The following is a 16,135-nucleotide window of genomic DNA, read 5'->3' as shown; positions in this document are numbered from 1 at the left end:
CTACAAACACACGAAAATAGCTTAAAGTACTAAAATAACTAAAGAAACATAACGTAAATGCACGAGAACAAGCCATTTAAGTCGCATGAATATGCTCCTATTAAATACCCCCACACTTAGCTTTTGCTAGTCCTCGAGCAAAACAAAACAAAAGAAACCAAAAACAAAACGACACTGAACAAGAAAAACACAACCTAAACCTTTCAACAATCGTCTCAGGGATTTCCAATGCACATGACAAGTTAAAAATCATTATTCCCACAGATTTTAGTCATCTTCACACTTAAGTACATTCTTAATCATAGCCACCACATACTATTTCACAATTAAGCATTTAAAACCATGTTTTGAATGTAGTAACATGCCTTAGAGAATTTGCTCAATTCCTTACAAGATATGCACTCAATTTTCACTCAGATTTTCTAACTACACACCCTACACTAAGTATATGTGAGAAGATTGATGTAAATATGAAAACGAACACTCACATATATGTATCACAAAGAACGCAATTTCTGGAGTTAATAAGCATGTTTAGATATGATCTCATGAATGGAATGCTACTACTTAGACCCGAGAACCAGTGACACCATATGCTCATACCAAGTTCAAACTCCACAATTGAAATGCACAACACATCAAGATAGAAGTCAAGGGTTGTAACGGGGCTTGGGGTATGTGGATAACAAAGAAGGGATATGGAAAACAAAGGTTCTTAAAGAAATATTGAGCAAGGCAATTGAATTAACTTAGAATTCACTTTTGAATGAAAACTCAACTTTTGAACAAAAAGGGAGAATTTAGACAATTTAGGGCCAGAATTGGTGTTTTGAACCCTTTCTTCAATCACTCATTCTTTTATTTTATTTTTTTTTCAAGCTCTTTTTTCTTTCTTTCTTTCTTTTCTTTTCTGTTTTTCTTTTCTTTTCTGTCTCAAGACATACTTAAGAACAAGCATTCCTTCCCCCACACTCATTTTCTTGCATAATGTAACTTCAAAAGGAATTCATTTAAGTCATGCTCACTATCTTTTAAGAACAAGGGTGTGGATTGTCCTAAACTAGGCTAGGTGAGGATAATGTGGGTTAACAAAGAATAAAGGCTAAACAAAACTCAACGGGGGTAAAACTTACAACATATATGAAATATGGGAAGTGAGGCTATTTGGCTATGGTGGCAACTACACAACTTTATCTTGATATATGTTATGCAAATCAATAACATGCTTTGAATGAAATGGGCATGAGTTCTAGCATTTGGAACTATATGATAAAACGCCTTCTAAGTAGTAACCAAGCAAAGAATAATGAGATCATGCAACGACTTTAGAAAACAAGAAATCACAGATTATACTCTCCAAAGAACGTTATAGGCTCAAGTCTCTCAGGGTTGTAGCGTTTGTTTGAGTTCCTTCCTTCAAGCATGTTACAAAAATGAATTTTTCTTTTATGATTGCATGTGAAGTCATACATTATAACCATAACCAAGCATATACCAAGAGTAAATCAAACTTTTCTCTATGTTTATAACTCTTTTTTTTTAACAGTCATGTAATTACAAACCAAATCCTTATCATTGTGTTGGAAGGTACCCTAAGACACAAACACACAAAAACGACTCTTTTTGGGTTTTTCAAAACAATTTTTCAAATTTTTTATGGGATTTTCGAATTTTTAAGTCAAAACACACTAAAACAGTTTAAACACACTTAAAAACAGCAAGAAACAACATTTGAAGTTATGGTGGATAAAACCCTACGAATTTGCATCAAAACACTTTAGTTACCCCCCCCACACTTCAATCAAACATTGTCCTCAATGTTTTAAGCTTCAAACCACACTAAACACAAGCAAACATATAAACCGCAAATAAACATACTAAACATGTCAGAATGTATCTAATAAAGAGAAGAGTTTAGAGATGCAAATCTGGTTATTGGAGTGTGAATTCCATTTTCTCCTTGGTGATCTTGGACTGGGCTGGGCTGGAGATTCTTTTGGTTTCCTCCGATCGTTGATTTTCCTTTGTGTTACTCTTGAACTGGGCAGTAGGATTCTTTTGGTCTCCCCCGAAGGTCTGAGCTTACTCCTTTTATCTGTTTCTTTGTTCAATCTCTCCAATTCGTATTGAAGAGGGTTAGAGGATAGCTCAGCATATGCTTGTCTCCTCATGCTTCAATGTATCATTTTCCTTTGCCTTACTTGCTCCCCTTTGCAGAAGTGGTCCCTTCTCTGGAAGTGTATCAACCGTTGAAGATGACTACTCGAGAGCAACGCTAGGTAAGCAACCAGGGAATAGAGTCCAGGTAGACTCCAAGTGCCGGCTGATTGCTTCTTTTACTTTGCTATGCAAGTAATAACAAAGACAAAGGAAAAGACAGGGAAAGAGCATGATATGAGATACTTTTGCTTTTGACCTTGATGATATGAGATACCTTTGCTTTTGAAGAAGCGGTGAATGAATCAGCACATGTATTTGTGGTGCTGTTTCCTCCTGGGTCATCTGTACTCCAGGCATCTGGTATCATCTTTGGGGAAGAAGAAAGAATGGAGTATTTCGAAAGGCTTTGCTGGGAGTGCGCCCTCAGAGGTGAGGAAGAGTTGGGCATTTTCTTCAGGTTTGCCCTGCCATAAAAGATGAAGGTCGACATATATAGGGATTTCCCAATAGCAAGTGGTGGTATTGTTCTTTTACCCTTGTCGACAAACGTTTTGATCCCGCAAATCCGGCCTTTTGAAATAGTGACGCCTCTTCGATTTCTGAGCAGGTGCCCCTTCGATTTCTGAACGACGCCCCTTCGCTTTCTGAACGACACGTTGCATACGCTTTCTGAAAAGCCGGGAGCTTTTGACAAAGTTGTACACGCTTGTCGGCAAAAGTGTGCAGCTGCTTTCTCGGCCTCCACGCGTCTTCTGAAAAGCTGGGAGCTTTTGACAAAGTGGCGCGCTTTATCTGAAAAAGCCGGGATTACGTCTGAAGAGTCGGCGATCTTTACGCCGGGAAATCCGGCTTTGAAGAGTGGTGTCTCTTCAACTCTGAATTGGTGATTGTGTCGCCTCTCTTTTAATAGAGGTGATCGATCACCTCTATCAATGCACATTTTGAAGATTTCCCAAACATCGTCTCCGGCCCTTTGAAAATTTACTCCATCCACCCCTTCTCTTTGAACACTTTTGAAAAATGGCAAACCCATCGAACCTTAGCTTAGAATTGAGTCTCCGCAGTGATACGGGCGTGCCGCGTCAAGGTAACATATGGCGCCCTTCTTTCTTATCTTCTAACGGTCCTCTTACAGGTGAAGACTCCGTGATGCAGGACGCCACAACAGCTACGATAGTAGCTCGGAACCTCCTCACTCCCAGAGATAGTCAGCTGCTTTCAGGACGGTCCGATGAGTTGGCCGTTCAAGAGTCCCTGGCTCTCAGCGTTCATTGCGCTGGTTCTGTGTCCAACATGGGCCAACGCCTTCTTGCTCGCTCCCGTCAGGTTGAATCATTGATGGCGGAGGTGGAGAGTCTTAAGCAGGAGATCAAACAGCTTAAGTACGAGAATAGAAGTTTGCATGTGCTTGCAAATAACTATTCGTCGGGCATGAAGAGGAAGCTTGATGAGATGCAAGAATCTCAAGGTCGAATGCAAAGTGACCGTCAAAGGCTTGCGTCTTTCTTCCAGGGGCACCTTTTTCCTGGGTCATCCAGCGTTCCGCCAAGTATTGGGGCCTGGAATGCTCTATCTCCGATGCCTTCCGCTCCTATGCCTCTCGCTCCTATGCCTCTCGCTCCGATGCCTCTTGCTCCGATGCCTCCTGCTCCGACGCCTTCCGCTCCCAGAGTTTTGCCACGTAGTGGGGCTTCACGTAAACAAAAACAAAAACAACCTTTGTGAAGCTCCATCTTTCTCTTTCTTTGTTAGATACATTTGTAATTTCTCGAAAATTAATGAACAAGCTTTGTTTTATTCACTGTATTGGGTTGCCTCCCAAGTAGCGCTTTCTTTTACGTCTTGCAGCCGGACGAGGAACTTTTTTCCTCACTTAGGACCCACGACATGGAATTTATCTTTGAATGGGGGGTGATACTTGAGATGATCCGGTAATGGTTTAAATTCTAGAGTGGGTCCCTGGATCATTAACAACATATCAGTATAAAACAAAATTGAAATTCGGGGAGGTGGCTTACCTGTGTGCTCCGATATAAACTCAAGAATAAACACCACTCCCTGGAAAGTTTCAGGGATATTGGACTTGGCCAGATGTGGTGTGATGATTGGTCCTTGTCCTGTTTCATGAATTTCAACTTCCTTGGGGTTGTTTTTCTCAAGTATATCATCTTTGATGAATTCTAGACATTCCCCAGTCACATCTTGCTCTTGATTCTTTGGAAAGGATTCGAAGATGCCTTTCTCACCCTCTTCTTCCTTGGATTGCATGATCCTGCAAGGAATAGGGACATTCAGTGGAACGGGGTTAGAAATAATTAACTTTGGAACAACCTTACCTGAATTGGATGGCGTAGGAGCAATAGGTGCCTGCGGCAAAGGTGTTTCCACCCTTGCCATAGGTTGCGTGTGTTCCTCTTCCTCAAATTGCAACCTTTCATCTTCCTTGTAATTTGAGTTGGATGGTTTAGGGTCCGTTCCAACCTCCTTGCCACTTCTTAACGTGATAGCATTGGCAGTTTCAAATCCTTCCTTCGGATTTGCAATGGTTGAAATAGGGAGTTTGCCTTGGTCTTGAAATTGTCCTACGAACTCCGCTATCTGCCCAATTTGCTTTTCCAAGTTGTCCAACCTTTTGTCTTGATTTTGCCTTGCTTTGTTTTGATCTTCTTGCCCCTGAGACAAATTGGTGAGTAACTCACTAACCATATCATTATACAAAGACTTACTTGAATTTGTTTGGGCAGGTTGTGGTGGCTGCATAGGTGTTGTATAGAACTCCTCATATGGTTGCCAATATTCTCCTTGTTGAGCCTCCTCGACTTGGTTTTGTGAGCCCTGCACCAAACAAATTAATTCATTAAGCTTTTGATTATAATCTATTGACGAACTTGAGTTTGGTTGGGCATATTGAATATGAGGTGGCTGCCAATATTCTTCTTGGTTGGGCATATTGAATATTGCAAAATCACTTGGAAACTGACTCAAAAACGTAAAATAAAGTTTAAAACACTAAACTAGACTCAAAGAATGCAAAACTAAACTTTAAAACACCAAAACAAACCAAAAGACTCAAAACAGCACCAAAACACTCAAAACTGCCTTAAAAACACTTTCTGGGCAGTTTTGAGCACTTTGAGTACTTTGGACGAATTTGGGTAATAACTTGAATCAAAACACTTAGAAACACAAACTAAGACACTTTCTAACTATATTGGACACTAAAGTAAAGGGGGATTGAGTTTTTGACGAAATTAACTAAAATGCACAGATTGTAATTAAAAACAGATTGTAAAGATGAATGTGATGGAATTGAATGGATGGGATGGCTAGCTAAGGGGTTCATCTCCACACATGTTACACTTGCATAATAAAAAGATTTCCAATTGCATTTCAATAAATTATGAAACTCATCACCCCGGGTTAATTAGGTCCGCTTAAATTAACCTTCAAATCTTCCTAACGTTATTGAATTGGATGATTGCATACGACAACCCAAAACATTCCCCACAAGTCCCCTACATGATTGCATAATAGAGATACAAGCGAGAATCATTACGCTCTATGAAAATTATAAGTGTTGACGAGGCATTCGTTACTATGATTGCATGAAACTTATGCCAAGAATTCGTTTAACGCGATTGTTTATAAGCAACCTCCACTACTTGTGAATATAAGTTCGTAACTATTAGGTGAAACTCACTTATATTCTAGCGTCATATTCATGCATGAAAATTAAGCGTGTACTCTCAATAAACACACATAAATAAGTTATCAATCAAACAGTTAAACAAATTGAATCCACAACTTATGAAACGCAATTAGAAGTAATCAAATCAAAATGCAAGCATAAACATATATTTCGAATCCCCCCCTAGCCAAGGGGGGTTTAGTTCCTCATACGTACAAAACAAAGAGAATTGAAATTAAACATTGTAATCGAGGAAAAGAAACACCTAAACATTCCAACAACTCAAACTTGAATTGTATGAACGTTTAGGCACTCTTCTCCTCCTCTTCGTTGTAGCACAAGGTCTAAGGATAGTTTGATGGTGTGGATGTGTGTTTGAATGAATGAATTTCTGAAATGGAAGAGTGAATGTCTTTTGTGTGAAGTGTGTATGGTTTTTATAGGGAGATGAATGGATGGGAGAGGGAACATGACAGCTAGGTAAAGTGAATGCATGTGCAAAACAGCTAGGATGGCTGAAATTGTAAAAGGAATGCATGTGCAATGTTGGAAATCTGATGGGAACTCACGGCATGGGTAGGAATGATGGCAAGTTGTGTATGATGATGAATGCATGTGGATTTGGTTGGAAAGGTGTGTGGAATGGCTGAATGTGGTGCAATGATAATGTCTTGTGGCTGAATGGATTAAAGAATGGGAGTGCATGTGTTGAATGATTGCACGGCATGGGTATTTTCTGGAATGTTGAATGTGCATGTGAAGTGGCTGATTAGAATCTAGGGTGCATGTGGGTTGGAAATGATTAAAGAGTGAGGGTATGCACGGCAATGATGGTGGCATGTGCTGATGGTTTATGAAGATGCATGTGCAATGAAGTGGAATGGATGTGGCTGCAAGGTTTTGTGTTAGGTGATAAGTGGTGATGATAAGTGTATGATATGTGATTATGATAAGTGATAAGTGGTGATGATAAGTAATGATATGTGATTATGATAAGTGATAAGTGGTGATGATAAGTAATGATATGTGGGAGTATGGCTGAAATGAAGGAGTGGAATGTTGGAATGTTTTGCACGGCTAAGGATATAGGAAAGGTTTAAATGTCCTAAAACTAAAGGGAACAAGGTTCCAACACTTTGGTCTTCAATTAGGTCTTCAATTTCGTCCAACACTTTGGCTCCAAGCATAAGCTATCCATCCTTAGCCCAAAAGTGCTCCAAAAGTCTCCAAAATGCATCTTTTTGCTCCTTTAGCCCTTTGGACCTACAAACACACGAAAATAGCTTAAAGTACTAAAATAACTAAAGAAACATAACGTAAATGCACGAGAACAAGCCATTTAAGTCGCATGAATATGCTCCTATCAGTAGGCCAAAGAGGACCCCCACGGCAGCAAGTTCATGAGGTAAGTTCCACACCCGACATTCATTCACAATTAGCTAATCTTACTTCCATTGTGTCTCAGATGGCCGAAGGAATGAGGATGCAAGGACCAGTTGTATGCGGGGTGTGTTCTATCCAAGGACATGCTTCTGAGAAGTGCCCACAACTCATTGAAAATGGTGGATGGGAAAGCGCAAATGCAATTGGATTTCCAGGCCAAAACCAACCAAGGAACGATCTGTATTCTAACACCTATAATCCAGGTTGGAGAGACCACCCAAATTTCAAATGGAGGGAACCCCAACAACCACCACAACAAGGAGGCTTTACACAACAACCCCCGGGCTTCTACAACAAGCCATACGCACCCACACAAGCACCTCCACAATCTGCCCAAACAAGTTCAGGTACGTCCCTAGACAATGATACATTTCTTAAGTTACTAACTAATTTGTCTCAGGGGCAAGAAAATCAAGCCAAAGCCATGCAAAACCAAGACAAGAGGGTGGAGCAATTGGAGAAACAAATTGGGCAGATTGCAGATTTTGTAGGGAAGTTTCGTGAGCAAGGCCAACTTCCTAGTTCTACCATTCCAAACCCCAAGGGAGGCTTCGAAAGTGCAAAGGCCATACTCTTGAGAAGTGGAAAAGAAGTTGGGGTAGGTCCTACACCATCACCATCAGGTCCTAACGAGGACGAAAAACTGAGAAAAGAAGAGGAGGAATCAAGCCAACCCACGGCAAAGGTGGAAACACCTTTGCTGCAAGCCTTAAGTGACCCCAAATTGTCCAATTTGGCCAAAAAGGGTAAGAATGTGTCAAATTCGGTTCCTACTGATGTTTTTCCTTCGAATGTGCCTTTTCCTAGTAGGTTCATGCAAACGAAGAAAGAAGAACCCGAGAAGGACATCCTTGAGACGTTTCGGAAAGTTCAAGTAAACATACCCCTTTTGGATGCAATCAAGCAAGTCCCGAGGTACGCCAAGTTTCTAAAGGAGCTTTGCACCACTAGGAAGAGGATGTCGACCAAGGAGGTGGTAAAGGTAGGTGAAAATGTCTCCGCCATCTTGCAACGCAAACTACCCCCCAAATGCAAAGATCTAGGTAGTTTTACCATTCCTTGTGTGATAAGTAATACTCGTTTTGAATCTGCCATGTTAGACCTAGGTGCCTCTATAAATGTCATGCCATATTCAATTTATGCATCTATGAACCTAGGAGTATTAAAAAATGATGGTGTGATCATACAATTGGCCGATAGATCTAATGCCTATCCAAAGGGAGTTTTGGAAGATGTGTTAGTGCAGGTTAATCATTTAATCTTTCCGGCGGACTTCTATGTGCTTGAGATGGACGAATTTGACCATGCCCCATCATTGCCAATCCTCCTTGGGCGGCCATTCATGAAGACGGCTCGGACGAAGATTGATGTGTTTAATGGAACTTTGTCCATGGAATTTGATGGGGAAGTTGTTAATTTTAGTCTTTCTGATTCTATTAAGTATCCTAGTGTGGATCATTCATGTTTCTCCATTGACATAATTGACTCGTTGGCGCAGGGATACCTTGAAGATTTGAACGCCGATGCACTTGAAAACGTCATTACAAGAAGCATGGAACTTAGAACCAAGGGAGGGGGATTGTTGATAACCCACGGCACACACACTCCATTGCATGCCGTGCATCCTAGTGAAGAGTGTATCGAGTTGGTTGCTGCCCTTGAGTCATTGCCTAAGCACGAGGGTAAGTTTTCTAACTTTGAGTCAATTCCCATTTCGACTAACAAGTTGCTTCCATCCATAGTTCAGGCACCCACCCTTGATCTCAAACCACTACCTAGCCATTTGAAGTACATTTTCTTAGGGGAAGATGAAACCTTACCTGCCATTATTTCTTCATCACTCACGGCACAAGAAGAGGAGAAACTAGTGCGTGTTTTGAAGGAGTACAAATCTGCCCTAGGTTGGACCTTGGCCGATATCAAAGGTATTAGTCCCGCCACGTGTATGCATCACATATTTCTTGAGGAGGGGGCCAAACCAACTAGAGAGGCTCAACGCCGTCTCAACCCTCCGATGATGGAAGTAGTGAAAAAGGAGATAATCAAACTCCTTGATTGTGGAGTGATTTACCCCATCTCCGATAGTCGTTGGGTTTCACCTATCCAATGTGTTCCCAAGAAATCTGGAGTGACGGTGGTGGAGAATGCGGAGAACGAGCTTGTGCCCACCCGAATCCAAACCGGTTGGCGTGTATGCATTGATTATAGGAAGATAAACGCCACCACAAGGAAGGACCACTTCCCATTGCCGTTCTTAGATCAAATGCTTGAAAGGTTAGCGGGTCATTTATTTTATTGTTTTCTTGATGGATATTCTAGTTATAATCAAATTGTTATTGCCCCGGATGATCAAGAAAATACCACTTTTACTTGTCCCTTTGGAACGTTTGCATATCGACGCATGCCATTCGGCTTGTGCAATGCTCCTGCCACATTCCAAAGGTGTATGGTTAGCATATTTTTTGATTATGTTGAAAATATTTTCTGATTATGTTTGGGACGACCCTTATTTGTGGAAAATATGCCCGGATCAGATTGTGCGTCGTTGTGTTCATGAATCTGAATTTAATTCCATTTTGAGTTTTTGCCATACATATGCATGTGGTGGACACTTTGGCACACAATGCCCAGCGTTTAAGGTTCTTGAAAGTGGTTTTTATTGGCCTACATTGTTTAAAGATGCTAGGGCTTTTTGCTTAACATGTGATCGATGTCAAAAGACCGGAAGTTTAGGCCAAAGAGACCAAATGCCGCAAACCCCAATCCTTGTTGTTGAAATCTTTGATGTTTGGGGTATTGATTTTATGGGTCCTTTCCCTATGTCTTTTGGTTTTACTTACATTTTACTTGCCGTTGATTATGTGTCAAAGTGGGTGGAAGCTAAAGCCACTCGAACTAACGATTCTAGAGTTGTTGCAGATTTTGTAAAATCTAACATTTTCTCTAGATTTGGGATGCCTCGATGATGTGATAAAATATAGCACATAAATTAAACCCTCTTTTTGACAATTGTAGTATAGATATAAGTAGGGATCGTTCTAGGCCGGGGATTAGGAGGGATTGCTAATCTAATGAAAATTGACTCAAACAAGTGAAAATAGGCTTTAAAACACTTTAAATAACTCACAAGACTCTTACTAACTTGTATGACTCAAAAACAAACTTTAAAGACTCAAAACAACTCAAAACAACCAAAAAGACTCAATTTAGACTCTAGGACTTAGTTTGGACGAAAATACACTTGGTTTTGACTCTAAAGACTCAAAACGACTCTTTTGGACAGATTTGGAACAAGTAAGAAAAGGGGTTTTGGTTTTGGACGAATTTAAAGGAAAACAAGTAACTTAAAACTTTAAAATAGATTTTGGACAAAAATAAGAAAAACTAATGGATGATGGGATAGCCAAGGGATACTTCTCTACACATGATACTTTCTAACATAAATTGATTTCCAGTTGCTTTTTCGATAAACCATGAACCTCAACACCCCAGATTAACCGTGACATCACTAATTAACCCTCAGATTTCCCTTAAGTTAGTGGATTGGATGACATCATACGACAACCCAAAGCATTCTCCAAAACGTCCCCTACATGACATCATAATAGAGATACGGTCAAAGATCATTACGTTCAATGGAAATCATAAGTATTGACAAAGCACTTGTAACTATGACATCATGATACTCATGCTAGGAATTTACTTAACATGATTGTGAAAACAACCTTAACTACTTGTGAATATTAGTTTGTGACGATTATGTGAAACACCCTAATATTCTAGCACCAAATTCAAGCATGCAAATTAAGTAGGCCTCCCTAATAAACATACAAGAATAAGTTATCCATCAAACGGTTAAGTAAATTGCGTTCACAATTTATGAAATCACAACTGGACTTAATCAACTCATATTATAAATGTAATCATGGTTTCAAAGCATCCCTAGGCTAAAACGAGTTTAGCCTCTCATGTTCATGACAAAACAAAGCAATATAGATTTAAACATTGAAAATAAAAGATAGATTACACCTAGAAACGTCCAACACTCCAACTTGAATGCACAAACGCCCAAGGCTTGGTCTTCCTTCTCCTCTTCCTTGCTAAGTCACGGCAAAGGGTCTATGATGCGAGAATTATACGCACACAAATTAAACCCTCTTTTTGACAATTGTAGTAAGTATGTAAGTAGGGATCGTTCTGGACCGGGGATTAGGAGGGATTGTTAATCACTTGGATTTGACTCAAAAACGTAAAAACACAATATAAAACACTATACTAGACTCAAAGAATGCAAAACTAAACTTTAAAACACTAAAACAAACCAAAAGACTCAAACATCACCCAAAACACTCAAAACTGCCTTAAAAACACTTTCTGGGCAGTTTTGAGCACTTTGGTGAATTTGGACGAATTTGTATGACAAATTGAATCAAAACACTTATAAACACAAAATTAAACACTTTCTAACTAATTTGGACAATACAAAGACTCAAAGGACTCAAAACAGGTTCAAAAGACTCAAAACTGCCTAAAAACACTAACTAGGCAGTTTCTGACCTTAAACACAAATTTGGACGAATTTAAGATTATAGGTTGATTCAAAACACTTTAAAACACAAATTAAACAGATTCTAAACACTATAGAACAAGAAAGTAAAGGGGGGTTTTGTTTTGACGATAATTGAAATAACGAAACAAGTTAATAAACTAGACAGAATGTAAATATGAAATTGATGAAATGGAATGAATGGATGCTAGCCAAGGGGTTCATCTCCACACATGTTACACTTGCATAATAAAATGATTTCTAATTGCATTTCAATAAATTATGAAACTCATCACCCCGGGTTAATTAGGTCCGCTTAAATTAACCGTCAAGTTTTCCTTAAGTTAATGAATTGGATGATTGCATACGACAACCCAAAGCATTCCTCACAAGTTCCCTACATGAATTGCATAATAGAGATACAAGCAAGAATCATTAAGCATCATGAAAACTATAAGTGTTGACGAGGCATTCGTTACTATGATTGCATGAAACTTATGCCAAGAATTCGTTTAACGCGATTGTTTATAAGCAACCTCCACTACTTGTGAATATAAGTTCGTAACTATTAGGTGAAACTCACTTATATTCTAGCGTCATATTCATGCGTGAAAATTAAGTGTGCACTCTCAATAAACATACATAAATAAGTTATCAATCAAACGGTTAAACAAATTGAATCCACAACTTATGAAACGCAATTAGAAGTAATCAAATCAAAATGCAAGCATAAACATATATTTCGAATCCCCCCCTAGCCAAGGGGGGGTTTAGTTCCTCATGATACAAAACAAAGAGAATCAAAGAAACACCTAAACATTCCAACAACTCAAACTTGAATTGTATGAACGTTTAGGCCCTCTTCTCTTCCATTCCTCATTCGTACAAAACAAAGAGTATTGAAATTAAACATTGAAATCAAAGAAACACCTAAACATTCCAACAACTCAAACTTGAATTGTATGAACGTTTAGGCCCTCTTATCTTCCTCTTCGTTGTAGCACAAGGTCTACGGATAGTTTGATGATTATGGATGATGTAGAATGATGTGTTTAGGGTAGGGATGGATGTAGGGGAAGGCAAGGAGTGTTTTTGGGCAGAAAATATGAAGAATGGTGAAGTATGGCTGTGTTAGAGAGAGGGAATGAATTTCTGGCGTGAATGAATGTGTATGAGAGGTCGTCCTCTGATCTAGGGGTTAATATGAGTATATATAGGCACTTAGAACCCTAGGGAAATCAGATATGGACTTGAATTAATTAATGGGAGAGCATGGGAGTGACAGCTAGGGTGAATGATTAAAGGCAAAGTGCATGTGGCTGAATGGGTTAAAGAGGGAATGATGATGGGAGAGCATGTGGGTGACAGCTAGGTTGGTTGGTGGCTGCAATGGAGGTGTGGAATGATGATGGGAGAGCATGTGAGTGAATTATGAAGAGTGAATGCTTTCAATTTCGTCCATTCCTTTTGCTCCAAGCATATGCTATCCATTCCAAGCCCAATTTTGCTCCAAAATGCTCCAAAATGCATCCTTTTGCATACTTTGCCCTTAAATCCTGAAAATACATAAAACTAGCTTAAAAGACTACTTTACTAAGGAAAAACACTTTAAATGCACAAGACAAGCTAAACTAAGGTGCATAAATATGCTCCTATCAAATTCCCCCACACTTAGCTTTTGCTAGTCCTCGAGCAAAACAAAACGATAACAAATAAACAAAACGACACTAAACAAGTAAAACACAACCTAAACCTTCCAACAATCATCTTAGGGATTTCCAATGCACATGACATGTTAAAAATCATTATTACCACAGATTTTAGTCATCTTCACACTTAAGTACATTCTTAATCATAGTCACCACATACTATTTCACAATTAAGCATTTAAAACCATGTTTTGAATGTAGTAACATGCCTTAGAGAATTTGCTCAATTCCTTACAAGATATGCACTCAATTTTCACTCAGATTTTCTAACTACACACCCTACACTAAGTATATGTGAGAAGATTGATGTAAATATGAAAACGAACACTCACATATATGTATCACAAAGAACGCAATTTCTGGAGTTAATAAGCATGTTTAGATATGATCTCATGAATGGAATGCTACTACTTAGACGCGAGAACCAGTGACACCATATGCTCATACCAAGTTCAAACTCCACAATTGAAATGCACAACACATCAAGATAGAAGTCAAGGGTTGTAACGGGGCTTGGGGTATGTGGATAACAAAGAAGGGATATGGAAAACAAAGGTTCTTAAAGAAATATTGAGCAAGGCAATTGAATCAACTTAGAATTCACTTTTGAATGAAAACTCAACTTTTGAACAAAAAGGGAGAATTTAGACAATTTAGGGCCAGAATTGGTGTTTTGAACCCTTTCTTCAATCACTCATTCTTTTATTTTATTTTTTTCAAGCTCTTTTTTCTTTCTTTCTTTCTTTTCTTTTCTGTTTTTCTTTTCTTTTCTGTCTCAAAACATACTTAAGAACAAGCATTCCTTCCCCCACACTCATTTTCTTGCATAATGTAACTCAAAAGGAATTCATTTAAGTCATGCTCACTATCTTTTAAGAACAAGGGTGTGGATTGTCCTAAACTAGGCTAGGTGAGGATAATGTGGGTTAACAAAGAATAAAGGCTAAACAAAACTCAACGGGGGTAAAACTTACAACATATACGAAATATGGGAAGTGAGGCTATTTGGCTATGGTGGCAACTACACAACTTTATCTTGATATATGTTATGCAAATCAATAACATGCTTTGAATGAAATGGGCATGAGTTCTAGCATTTGGAACTATATGATAAAACGCCTTCTAAGTAGTAACCAAGCAAAGAATAATGAGATCATGCAACGACTTTAGAAAACAAGAAATCACAGATTATACTCTCCAAAGAACGTTATAGGCTCAAGTCTCTCAGGGTTGTAGCGTTTGTTTGAGTTCCTTCCTTCAAGCATGTTACAAAAATGAATTTTTCTTTTATGATTGCATGTGAAGTCATACATTATAACCGTAACCAAGCATATACCAAGAGTAAATCAAACTTTTCTCTATGTTTATAACTCTTTTTAACAGTCATGTAATTACAAACCAAATCCTTATCATTGTGTTGGAAGGTACCCTAAGACACAAACACACAAAAACGACTCTTTTTGGGTTTTTCAAAACAATTTTTCAAATTTTTATGGGATTTTCGAATTTTTAAGTCAAAACACACTAAAACAGTTTAAACACACTTAAAAACAGCAAGAAACAACATTTGAAGTTATGGTGGATAAAACCCTACGAATTTGCATCAAAACACTTTAGTTACCCCCCCCACACTTCAATCAAACATTGTCCTCAATGTTTTAAGCTTAAAACCACACTAAACACAAGCAAACATATAAACCGCAAATAAACATACTAAACATGTCAGAATATATCTAATAAAGAGAAGAGTTTAGAGATGCAAATCTGGTTATTGGAGTGTGAATTCCATTTTCTCCTTGGTGATCTTGGACTGGGCTGGGCTGGAGATTCTTTTGGTTTCCTCCGATCGTTGATTTTCCTTTGTGCTACTCTTGAACTGGGCAGCAGGATTCTTTTGGTCTCCCCCGAAGGTCTGAGCTTACTCCTTTTATCTGTTTCTTTGTTCAATCTCTCCAATTCGTATTGAAGAGGGTTAGAGGATAGCTCAGCATATGCTTGTCTCCTCATGCTTCAATGTATCATTTTCCTTTGCCTTACTTGCTCCCCTTTGCAGAAGTGGTCCCTTCTCTGGAAGTGTATCAACCGTTGAAGATGACTACTCGAGAGCAACGCTAGGTAAGCAACCAGGGAATAGAGTCCAGGTAGACTCCAAGTGCCGGCTGATTGCTTCTTTTACTTTGCCATGCAAGTAATAACAAAGACAAAGGAAAAGACAGGGAAAAAGCATGATATGAGATACTTTTGCTTTTGACCTTGATGATATGAGATACCTTTGCTTTTGAAGAAGCGGTGAATGAATCAGCACATGTATTTGTGGTGCTGTTTCCTCCTGGGTCATCTGTACTCCAGGCATCTGGTATCATCTTTGGGGAAGAAGAAAGAATGGAGTATTTCGAAAGGCTTTGCTGGGAGTGCGCCCTCAGAGGTGAGGAAGAGTTGGGCATTTTCTTCAGGTTTGCCTTGCCATAAAAGATGAAAGTCGACATATATAGGGATTTCCCAATAGCAAGTGGTGGTACTGTTCTTTTACCCTTGTCGACAAACGTTTTGATCCCGCAAATCCGGCTTTTTGAAATAGTGACGACTCTT

The 16,135-nt window shown here is 39.0% G+C and overlaps 1 long non-coding RNA gene across 1 annotated transcript in view; it reads left to right on the top strand.

Moving 5' to 3' along the window:
• Window positions 1–9,976: 9,976 nt before the first annotated feature.
• Window positions 9,977–16,135, top strand: part of LOC148691705 (uncharacterized) — a 79,205-nt gene continuing 73,046 nt past the window's right edge. The window contains exon 1 of the long non-coding RNA XR_015954645.1: window positions 9,977–10,258. This is a non-coding gene — a long non-coding RNA (uncharacterized LOC148691705). The remainder of the gene's footprint in view (window positions 10,259–16,135) is intronic.

This window comes from Pyrus communis, chromosome 13 (genome assembly GCF_041283825.1).
Source record: "Pyrus communis isolate YQ-2024b chromosome 13, ASM4128382v1, whole genome shotgun sequence".
NCBI lineage: Eukaryota > Viridiplantae > Streptophyta > Magnoliopsida > Rosales > Rosaceae > Pyrus > Pyrus communis.
The sequence above is the reverse complement of the archived record's forward strand: the minus strand, read 5'-3'. Positions and strand labels throughout refer to the sequence as shown.